Source organism: Micromys minutus (assembly GCF_963924665.1).
Source record: "Micromys minutus genome assembly, chromosome: 32".
Taxonomy (NCBI): domain Eukaryota; kingdom Metazoa; phylum Chordata; class Mammalia; order Rodentia; family Muridae; genus Micromys; species Micromys minutus.
Window position 1 is genome coordinate 8,007,156 of NC_137967.1, and position 11,605 is coordinate 8,018,760.

The following is an 11,605-nucleotide window of genomic DNA, read 5'->3' on the forward strand; positions in this document are numbered from 1 at the left end:
TTATCATGTGCTAGTGCCAGCACCAGTAGGGCACATGGCACTGTGAGGTATCTATCTCAGAGGCACCACAGACTCACAGACTCTGGCTTTCTTTGACCCAGGAGGTTCACTTCACCTGCCTTTGTGGTCGATGGCCGCTCCAGTGTGTTGTTTTCACTCACTTTTCCTTGGGAGACTGTTGCCATACCTTACACACACACACACACACACACACACACACACACACACATCCCAACTCCATGGCAGGCTTTGTGCATTCTCCCACTACACCCTCTTTTGAATTCAATTATGTTGCCACACCAGAAAAACACCAAAATCCTCTAATCCAATTGGTATGATATAATTGCCTACCTAGATAATTCAAATCATCCTGTACAATTCCATTCCTTATAAAATATTTATAACAGCCTGTATCCAGATAGAGACATGCCGAGAGAAACATTTACATCTTCTTTGTTGCTCTTCCTCAAATTTCCTGTTTTCTCCTTCTCTCCCACCTTACCAAAACTTTGTCCCTGCCCTACTCTCCACTGACCAATCATGTATTGAATGACATCAACCTACATATCATGTTTCCGTTTACTTAAAAAAAAAACAAAACAAAACAAAAAACTTTTCTCTCAAATGTAAGCTGTGTACAATGATTTCCATTTGAAAATCATCTAAATCACTATGTTTTCTCAAAGTTAATTAGCTTGTGTAGGCTATAAAACTAAATTAGTCTTCAACTCCATCAGAAATGTGAGAGTGGCCAAATATCTATAAACATAGGAAGCCTAGTACGGCTTCCAGAGCTGAGACAGTTTATAGAGACAAATCTCTACTAGCACAGTCCCCTATTAGCAACATGTGAGAGCAAGTCTTCAGCCTTCTGGCCCAGGATCATTGACAGACTTTTGAAATGTAGAAATCTTGAAGGGCTGATAATTCTGGCTTGGCGAAAATTATCAGTCAACTATTACACAATGTGTTCCTTTTTGGACAGTATTTGTCTGTAGATGAAATAGGCAGTTTCTGCCCAGTGGCTCCCTAGTCACAGAGTATATCTCACCTGGAAGTAGAAATGTTCAATTTCTTTATTAAATCAGGAAACTGTTAGGAGCAGATATGTCTCAACAAAAGATAAATGGCGCTAAATGTCATAATGTATGTATTTCTGACATTTTTTAAAAAAAATCATCTATCTATGTAAGGTTATCTGTACTATTGTCCATTAACTATTCTCAGCTATTTCTGATGAGAATATTGTTAAAAATAGCCTATCGGTGAACTAGGAGCCATAAATGTGTTATTTGGCCCCTAATTCCTATGTTTAATCAACTCAGAAGTTTGCAAAGGCATCAATAGAAGCACTGGGTATAAACCCTGTACTTCATTTTTTTTTTTTTGTAACAAATAAATTCTATACCAATGTAAAGATATGACTTTAGCTTAGTTACCAAATGAGATTATGGCTGTACAAATCAATCTGGCTAATTCCATCCTGTTAAATTATGACCATTTCTAAATTCCTCATAAAACAACCTTAGAATAACCACCTTCACCCCCTTCGAAGTCCAGGGAATCGGGGTGATGACTCTTCACTGAGTCTTCATTCTTTCCTGTTTCCTTCTTGTTTTCTTTATCACTAAGAATGAAGCATTTCTCTTCTGTTGACTACATTTCCAAATTGACAACTCCATCTCATGTCTCCCCTCTAGAATTGTATGCCAGTTAACCCCTCTTCCTATTGGATGTTATACCAGCTACTTTTGTGTCACTGTCACCAAAATACCTGAGAAAGATTATGGGAAAGAATTATTTATATGAGCCAATGTTTTCATGGACGGCAGCTCACCTTGGTAGGGAGGACATGGTAGTCAGCATACATCCTGGCAGCCAGGAAACAGAAAATAGCATACATAGAAAAATGTAGTCTAAATACACAATCGGTTACCTTCCTCCTCCAGCTATCTCTATTCCTACCATCAATGCTGTCTTACTATGTATGAGTTCATCATTAAGTGCTTAGCTCAGAGCCCTTAGTATATAACTAAAAATGCCTTCACAGGCATACCCAGAAGTGAGACGCTTGAGATATGACTCAGTAGTTGACTGCTTGCTGTGCAGTTTTGAGGACCTGGGGTTCAGAGGATCAAATAATGCTGTACTCTGCTAGATAAATGGTCTCTTGTCACAAGCACAGCCTCTATGGGAGACATGTCAGTGAAGTAAAGACTGGAGCTGCACTCTGATAGCCTGTTAGTCATATCACAAACAGTATTATGATTAAGTGGCATGCATATTTCAACAGAAGTGACAGCTTGGATCTGACCCTATTTCTGGAAAGTTAAAGTCCATTTGGGTACCTTTACAAACAATAGATTTAAAGTTAGCCACAACATTGCCCTTAGAGAAATCCCATCAAATAAGGGAAAGAGACAGAGACTTACCCAACTATGTTCAACATATACGTAGATCCAGTGCATGTCAGCTACCCACATTGACAGCTGTGTCCTGTCATCCAGCTGTCACCTATGACAGGTGAGAGGTGAGTCGAGACTGTGACACATATCTGTGAACTTCTGGTTAGTTGTTATGGCATAAAGGAGGCCATTATGTGGCTGTTTCACTTATCTTCACACTCACAGGAAATAAGATGAAGGCGAAGGCAGCTCAGGCTAGCAGTGGAAACACAAAAACTGTACTGAAGGTACTAAGAGGAACCTTCTACCCTTATCTGCATAACACAACTGGGAATGGCTGTCCTTGCTCGATAGTGTCAGGGGCCCTAGAAGTCATCCCAGAAAGGATATGCCAGGTCGCTATCCTAGTGTGGGAAGATCTTCAGGGTCCACTGTGATCAAACTAGGTGTCATCCATTCTGGTCATACCACTGCAGTGCTCATAAATCTTCCTGGGTACCTCGTCAATGAGGAAAGTATCATGTTCAGAGAAATGGTGACCTCCTGCCTCAGGATATAGATACAAAACCATACTTCTTGCACCTTTTCTCAAGATCCCATTATGCTTTTCTTTATCCAAGTATTATAGGATGGGCAAGTAAAAAAATGAGGCTATGATTATAATATTATATCAAGTATGTACTGCGTTCTCCACATGTACCAGATATCATAAAAGCACCTTACCTCTCAAGGTTAGGGCCTCATTTAAGAATATAGTTCCAATTAAAACCAGTCTCACTAAGGGAAGTTCCCTCAATGGCTGCATTTGTTTATTTAAAAATGCATTTCTGTGTCTTTGAGTCTTATTCCCTGTGGGTGGGAAAAAGGATGAAACAGCCATATAATGGCCTCTTTGATGTCCATTTTGAATCAGAGAAAATGTCTTCCTTGATCACTGGTAATGATTCCTGAGGTTCAACATAGTGGCTATGTCTTTTTACTACCACTTGGAGGTCCTTGAAAATCATGTTTCATAGCCTACATGCAAAGTTGATTTAATATTAAGTGTGTGACCTTATGCTTTTGAGAGATGAGGGAAGGACTGAATGGTGGACTGAGCCACTTCTTGATGTCAAATAGATTTCTGTGTAAACACCAGTGCATAAGGATATCACACATGGGCATGTAACTGACATATGACAACAACAATCATGGATACATCAAGTTTTTCTCAAAACATGCCCTACTATCCCTGGGAAGACATGACCAAATGTCTATTGACCCTAAATGAGGAGCCAGTCATAGTCCAACATAAAGAAACCACTAAGGAATTTTATTGAAGTTACTGGAATTTGGATGAAGGGTTTGTTACAGGAGCAAAAATGACTGAACGATAGGTGCATCACCAAAATTCTACCCCAGCATGAGTGATGAGTGATCATGACAACCAGTACTGCATGATTTTCAGGAAGCACAGCATACCATGCAGCTTGGTTTGTCTAATCCTCTTCCAGATAGCTTCAGCTAGCCTGAAAGTATTTTAGCATTTCTTATTGCTTATAAGTTTGGGGAGGTAGGAAACTATTGAGATTGCTCATTTTCAGGGACTTCCTGAAGGTTTTGAGTTGTTTACTTCCTGAGTCTTAATTACCTTTTTTTAAGACTAACCTAGGAATTTTCTCTTTATTAAACATTTATTTTATTTTTAATTAAGTGTGTGTCTATATACTTGAATACAGTGTCATTAAGAGCTAGCATAGGGTATTAGATTTCTTGAAGCTGAAGTTACACACAGTTGTGACCCAGCAGACATAGGTGCCGGGATGATTTTGTGTCATCCTTAAGAGCAGTACTCGCTCTTAACCATGGAGCCATTTCATGATCTTTACATTCTGAGTCTTAAAGGAGTTTCACTGTAGGAGGAAGAATTCTATGAAATTGGGGAGCTAATCAAGAAATACTTAATTATTTCTCTGGTATAATTTCTCAGTTAATTCTCCCCAACAGAGTCATGAGTTGAACAGATGGTTTCCAAGTGGAGGTATTAGAAACGTAAAGAGGTGAGGCCGATGGAAGTAGTATATTGCTGGAAGGTTACTTGTACCTGGTCTCCAGTTGTTTTATTCTTTTTTTTTCTTCACTTACTGTCTGCCATGAGTCCCATATGCTCCCACTTCCATGATGTTCTGCCTTATTGTGTGTCCAGAATCAATAGAATCAAGGAGTATAGATTGAAGCCCCTGAAACCAGAAGCCAAAATAATTTCACTCTTGAGTTGCTTCTAACAAGTGCTTTCCCTCAGTAATGAAAAAAACAACATAGCTGATTTACCACTGACTGGTCTTATAGACTGAAAATATATTGAGCCATTTCAAATGATACCCAATCTCTGTGATACTAAGTTGTGGCCCTGGTTTAACTCAGGGTAGTTTAGATAGTGCACCTAAGTCTTCTTCTGAGTATACTCTAGCATCTGTGCCTCCGTCGTGACTCTCTTGACAAATATGTCTCAGAGGGTTTGAGAGAAAATCTGTTTTCCTTGACAGGATTACTTATTGGTTATGTCTGTGCTGCCTTTTATCTTCATTGACATTACTTAGAAAGTGTAAGCCTTCAAATTTTATCTTTACAGCTTCAGACATAGTTTGGACATTAGAACAACCATTTTTAAGAATGTGGTCCTACACAGCCAAGACCTTTAAGCATGCTGACATTTGCTCAGGGAAATATGTAGACTTTTATACAAATTATGTAGTAAAAGAATCTTACAAACCAAAACCAAAACAACAAAAATAAAGAGAAAGCTGAAGTTAGTTAATCTCTCTCATTGTCATTTACAATAGCAAATTGATCACTGCTGTGTGAAGGTGTGTCTTTGTAGATTCAATTGCTAATTCTGTGCCAGCAGAGAGCTAAATGCTGGCAGGATTTTGGTAGATATTTCTATGACCCATCATCAGCCCCATATTTTGTAAATATTCATCCTTGCTCAGTAAGCTAGAGGCAATTTAGAATTGGATCTAATTGGATCTAAAAAGGAGCTGATCACCAATAGCTGGGAGGAGAAATGAGACATGGGAGATTTGCAGGTGCACAGGGAGGTGAATAGACAGATCAGAGTAGAGCAGAGAGGTGGAGCTAGCCATGTGCAGGACATGATACCAGGATTAGTCGGGTTAAGCATGACAACTGGCTGGGAGACTGCCCTAGCTAAAAGGCCTAAGATTTCAACTATTAGAAAACCTCTGTGTCTTTATTTATATTGCTGGTATGTCTGAGAAAGTCCTGTTATAGATTACATAGTAGTAACAATAAATTCATTGGTTGTAGGATCAGGTCTTTGGATGTTACTTATGTTGGTAGGACTTTGTCTTAGTTATTTTTCTCCTGCTGTAAAGACAAACCATGACCAAAGCAATAGATAAAAGAGAGCATTTAATTTGGGGCTCATGAGTGACCCTGTGCACATTTGAATGTATATATATACACACACAATTAAAAATTAAAATAAATAGTAAAAAGAAGATGTGCAGGATACTTTTATGAGAGGGAGACTAAGACTCATGAAGCAAAGAACTTGAGTAGGAGAGTAGATAATCATCACGCTGGGGAAAGTAGCAGAAGTCAGGCAGTCATGGCACTGACCAGTAACTAATAGCTAGTATCCTGTTCTTTGAGTTAGAGGGAGAGGGAGAGCTCACTAGGAATGGCATTGACTTTTGAAACCTCTAAGCCTGTCCCTAGTGAAACATGTTCTCCAACAAGGCCATACCTCTCAATCCTTCCCAAACAATTCCACCAACTGTATGTGCCTATGGCGTTCATTCTTAAACTACTACAGCCTTCTAGAAAACATAGTTTTAGGCCTTGTAAAACACATTGGCATTTACTAGCAATGTTGATTTGCATGTTTTACAAGATTTGTAAGAAGGGCCTTGTGGGTCATCCCAGGGAACATCGTGGCATGTGAGGTTGAAAAGTCCAGTAAGAGCCTCTAATATTCTTTCTGTGTCTTGATTTTTAAATCATACTTTGTCAGCAGGTAGGCAGGCATGGTGCTTGGGCAGTAGTTGAAAACTATGTCTGATCCACATTCACCAGGCAGAGAGAGGCCTGGGGATGGTGTGGACTTTTAAATTCTCAAAGCCCATCCCCCAGTGACACACCTCCAACAAGGTCATATTTCCAAATCCTACCCAAATAATTCTACCAACAGGGCAGGGGTCAAGCATTCAAACTTAAGATCTTATGAAAAGGACCATTCTCACTCAAATCACCACAGGTACTCCTGTGTTGGGGAAGCTCTGTGTTGCCAGTCTTGAGGCCGCCAAAGCTGTGTGCTCTGAGAAATGAAACACTGTGTGTGGACAGTTCCTTACGACTAGTCCAGGGAGCGGTTGTTCCGTTGGATCATGGAAGAGGTAGCTCTGGGTTTTTCCTGATTCCTAGAGACCATCAAGATACACCTGTATTGATTTGACTGCTGACTCGGTTAGACTAAGAGTCTGATCAAGGGGATTAATAAAGCATAACTCTGGGTGTGCCTGTCAGGGTGTTTCTGGATATGATTAGTTCATATAGAACCCCACCTATATATTCAAAATTTGAATGACTTTTGGAAGTAGGGTCTCATTGATAAAAATAGAGCACTGGAATGACTTAGATATGTATATCTTTACCTGCCCTCTCTTGCTACTCTCTGTTTCCTGGCCACCATTGCGTAAGCAGACTTTTCTTGCTCACACCTGCTACTATTATACCCTTCCCCACTTCAAACACAAAGTGATAAAACTAGCTGGTCATGGGTTCAGGCTCTGAAGTGCGGAGACAAAATACATCTCTGTTTCTTTATCGCTCAAACTGTTGGTCACGGTGAGGAAAAGCTCATTAGTGCATTGCTACAGATGTGATTCTGTAGTTGTCTGGGAATTGTCTGCACCTTTTGGTTGGTTCTGAGTTGAGGAATGGCACTTTCAGTGTTGTTGCGTTTCTGCTTACTGAAAGACCTATATGTTGCTAGATCCTTCTTTTGTGTATTTGGGAACTTAAGAGAAAACATTTTGTTCTATGCTCGAATGTAATTATTTTTCCCTCGCTTTGCGAATTAACACGGGGCGTTAGATATATTGTTTAAAGGCTTGATTTCTTTGTCAGACTTTATTAAATTCCAGCTTTAATGCTAAATTAATGTTAACTTAATCTTAAAGCGCCATGAAAAAAGAAAAAAGAAAAAGCTCCAAGCATATGACAGCTTTGTTAGTGATAAACTCACTCTGATACTGCTCACTGTCTCTTAGAAGTCCGCTTCGTTTAAATGCATCACAGTTTTTCTTCTGGGCAGCCACTGCTTAGCTTTCAAATGTGGTTCCCCTTTATTTGACTTGGCAACACAGTGGGGGCGCTGAGGCTTTAGGGAAGCCTAAAGTGATGTATTCCCTCAAGTTGTGATAAAACATTCAAAGCATTGCCCCCTCTGTAGTGATATGTAGACGGGATTACTGAAGATCATGGGTCTAAAAAAAAAAAATCCTAAAGCACTTTCATGACCATGTCAGACAGCTGTCCACAGCACAGGCCCACAAGTCTGATGCACCATTCTGTAGAGAATAAATGTCAGTCCTGTCCTCGTGTTCACCCAGGACAGCAGTATGACCCACAGACTGGACTGGACTTTCTGATGTCTGTCTGCCAGCAGAGCCCGGACAAAGTAAGTAATCAGGGATTTGGGACTCATTCAGCTCTGCAAGCTTATTGCTTTAGGCGCTCCAGGAGGACCCACTGGTTGGGAATTTTATCTGCAAGCCACCTGATTAGAAGATAACAGCAAATAACTCAATGTTTTCTAAAGCTTGCTGGCGCACTACAATGTCTCTAGGTCCGTGACAACTTTAGTTGGCTCTATTTTCCCGTTGGCTTTCCTTCTTTCTTCTGCGACCTAGGCGCCTCTGCAGACTTTCTGGGGGCTGCTTGGCAGTCACTTTGCCCCTGTTGCTTAAGTTTGTTCTCTAAGAACACTTCACTCCCTCCGGGTAATCGTGGGATAATTATAGCCATCACGACGCCATCTCCAAGGAGCAGGGTGAGAATTAATGAAGTACTTTTCACATGCTCCCAAGCATCTTCAGGAGAACTTGTTACTTTCTCAGCGAATGGTATTCATCCCCTACCAGGTGGAAATTAGAGAATGAATCAGAAGGATGCTTCCGAAGGAGTGAAAAGGAGGTAGTCTGCACCACAATCTCTGCTGCAGAGGGTTGGTGCCCTTGTTAGAACATGCATTCCCCAGGGTCCTCCTCACTACTAATCACCTGCTGGGTCCATGGAGACCTGGGGCCCTGTGTATTTAAGAAACGCACAGCTCACACTTTACAGGGATGCTAATGATCCAGAGAGTGTGAGAGGAATGTGAGAGAGAGGCTATGAAGAAACACAATAGGCAGATGTGAGGGATTAAAGAGAAAAGCCACAGGCCTCAGAGGGGGGAAGAGGAAGAAGGTGGGGTCCATTCTCCCTGGTGCTGGGAGTGGCAGGAACCAAAGATTTGCTTTCTTGGAAACATTAAACAGAGTCGCTTTGAAAGAAATACAAATGGCCAATAGATCCACGAGAAAATGTTCCTCCTCCGTAGCCATCAGAGAAATGCATATAAAAACCACATTGGAATTCCGTGTTACCACACTCACACTGACTGTCAAGAACAGGGCCAGGAGAGATGTGTCATCATTTCAGAGGACTTGTTGCGCTTGCAGAGGACCTGTTCCCAGCACACACATGGTAGTTCACAACCATCAGTGATCCCAGTTCTATGGATCTGAAGCCTTTTTGGGGTGTTCTCTGTAGGTGGGCACATGCCGTAGACACGTGCTTGCAAGAATACTCATGTTCATTAAATGAAGTACATAAGCCATAAATCCAAAATCCAACAACAAAAATGCCTGTGAGGGTGGGAGGTGAGGGGAACCCCATTCACTGCTGTTAGGATTGGAAACAGGGCGGCCATCATAGAAATCACTAAGGAGCTGCTTCAAACATCCCCTCAGTCATTTTAGCTGAAGGAATCAAAGTTGCCATACTGAAGAGACATCTGTACAGTTTACAATAGGCAAAGACACGAATTCATCCTATGTGTCCATTGATGGATGGATAGATAAAGACAAGAAAATATCCATTCATACAGGTATGTAATGTAGTTCATTTCCACTTGACCATAAGAAAAAGGGAGAATCTGCCGTGTACAGGAAAATGGGTGGAATTGGAAAATTTTAAAAATATGTATTCTTTGTGTGTGTATATGTTTGTGTGTGTGTGTGTGTGTTTTCTGGGATTGGAACCCAGTTTTGTTTGTTTTCTTTTTTTTTCTGCTTTTTTTGGCAGACAGTTAATGCTTTTAATAGATGAGCCATCTCTCCAGTCCCTTAGTTTAAAAAAAAAAAAATTTTCATTATTTATTACTGCATCTGTGGAAAGGGTGGGTAGGTGCCTCAGTTTCCTCGGATGCCATCAGAGGGGATGAGGTCCCCTGGAGCTGGAGGCACAAGCCATTGTGAGCTGCCCCATGTTGGTGCAAGGACCTAAATTCAGACTCTTTCCCGCCAACCCATCTCTACAGCTCCTAGACATCACGGACAAGCTAACAACGGTTGTTTCTTTTCTCTCATCAATGGAAGCAGGAGAAAAGGAGGACATTAAGCCAAACGGGCAGCCCTGAGCATAGAGGTAAAGGGAGAGTGGAAGTGAGCAGGAAGAGTAACAGAACGAAGGTGGGATCACATTCTGTGTACCTGCGGGGATGGAAAGGTGAAGCCCTTTGTGCTCGACGTGTACGTACAAAAGAAAAACGTGCAACGAGATACTCACAATTAGGGACACAGCTTGTCCGCTGGCGTCCACACTAGGTTTTACTCAAGGCTTCCAGTGCTGGGGTGTAGGGCATTCTATGCTCAGAACTGTGCAGCTCCAAGAAGACATGCCGTTCACTTTGTTAGAGCCTACGAACATTGCGTATGAGGCTCTGAAATTATTTCACCCAGAATGCTGGAGGTTTTGAGTGATGCACAGAGGCAACATGAGCCATGAGCTAGAGTCAAATCAAGTTAGCCAGACTGGCTGAAACGTCCGTGTTTTCTCCGTGCCTCAGTTTCCCCAGTAAGGCTCACAGACAATGGACTGGGGATGACTCTCCCGTCGAGGCCTGAGGTGACAAGACCACACACAAATCATCACAGAGGAGAGGATGCTACGGGTTTTCACACAGCTACCTGAATGTGCCTGGAACCAAAGAGCAAGTGCTTCAAGAGAGTTCTCTCAGAAGAATCTGCCGCTGAGAAAGATACGCCAAGGTGGTTAGAGATCAGAAGCAGGGCTCAACCCTGTCTTGATCCATTTTCTTCTACTGCAACAGAATGCCTGGGTCTGTGGAATGCGTAAGAATAGAGGCTCATTTCTTTCATGGCCCAGAGGTGATGAAATCCAGGAGCATGGCGAAGAAGTAGGGAAGGGCCCTGTATTGTATCAAGACTGGGTGGGAAGCCAAAGATTGTAAGCTGGAGATGGTAGAAATGAGAATTTGCCACTACTCCACTCTACGATGGTAGAATTAACTCATGAGGGTCATACTCTTTGGCCATCTCTCAGCTCTGGAAATTTCCATCTTCTATTTCTGCCTCAGCAACCATTACATTTCAGGTTGAACTTGGAAGGGAGGAAAATCCCATACTTCCTACTTCAATTGGAACAAACATTCAGTCTTGTCTAGTCAGGAAGCATCTTAAGGAACTGAGATTGGGCAGAGGTACTGAGTGATCTTCATTATAGGTGGCCATGGAGATAAAGAACTGAAGGTCCCCCTCAGGACAGAGCTATAAGAGAGAAATACATGGGGTTGGCTTCATCTGCTCTCCTGGGAGTGTTTTAGGGGTTGTCTTGTTACTGGTACACTGTGGCACATTGGCTCTTCAGTTAATGGAGAATGGAAGGCCAGTGTAGCTGGCCTTGTAGCCCAGTGCTGTGCATATCTAGTCCACCCTGTGGGTAAAGGACAGACAGTGGGTGAATCATGAGAAAGGAAGAAATTGAGTGTGTGTGGCCAGAAGCAACCAGCAGCTGAAAGCGGGGGCACATGGCCTGTTGTGTCTCCTGTCCCTTTGCCAGCACAACATTGGCAAAGTTCCCAGTGAGGAGCACTCTGCAGCCTAAGCCAGAGTAAGCCGTGGTGAAAAACT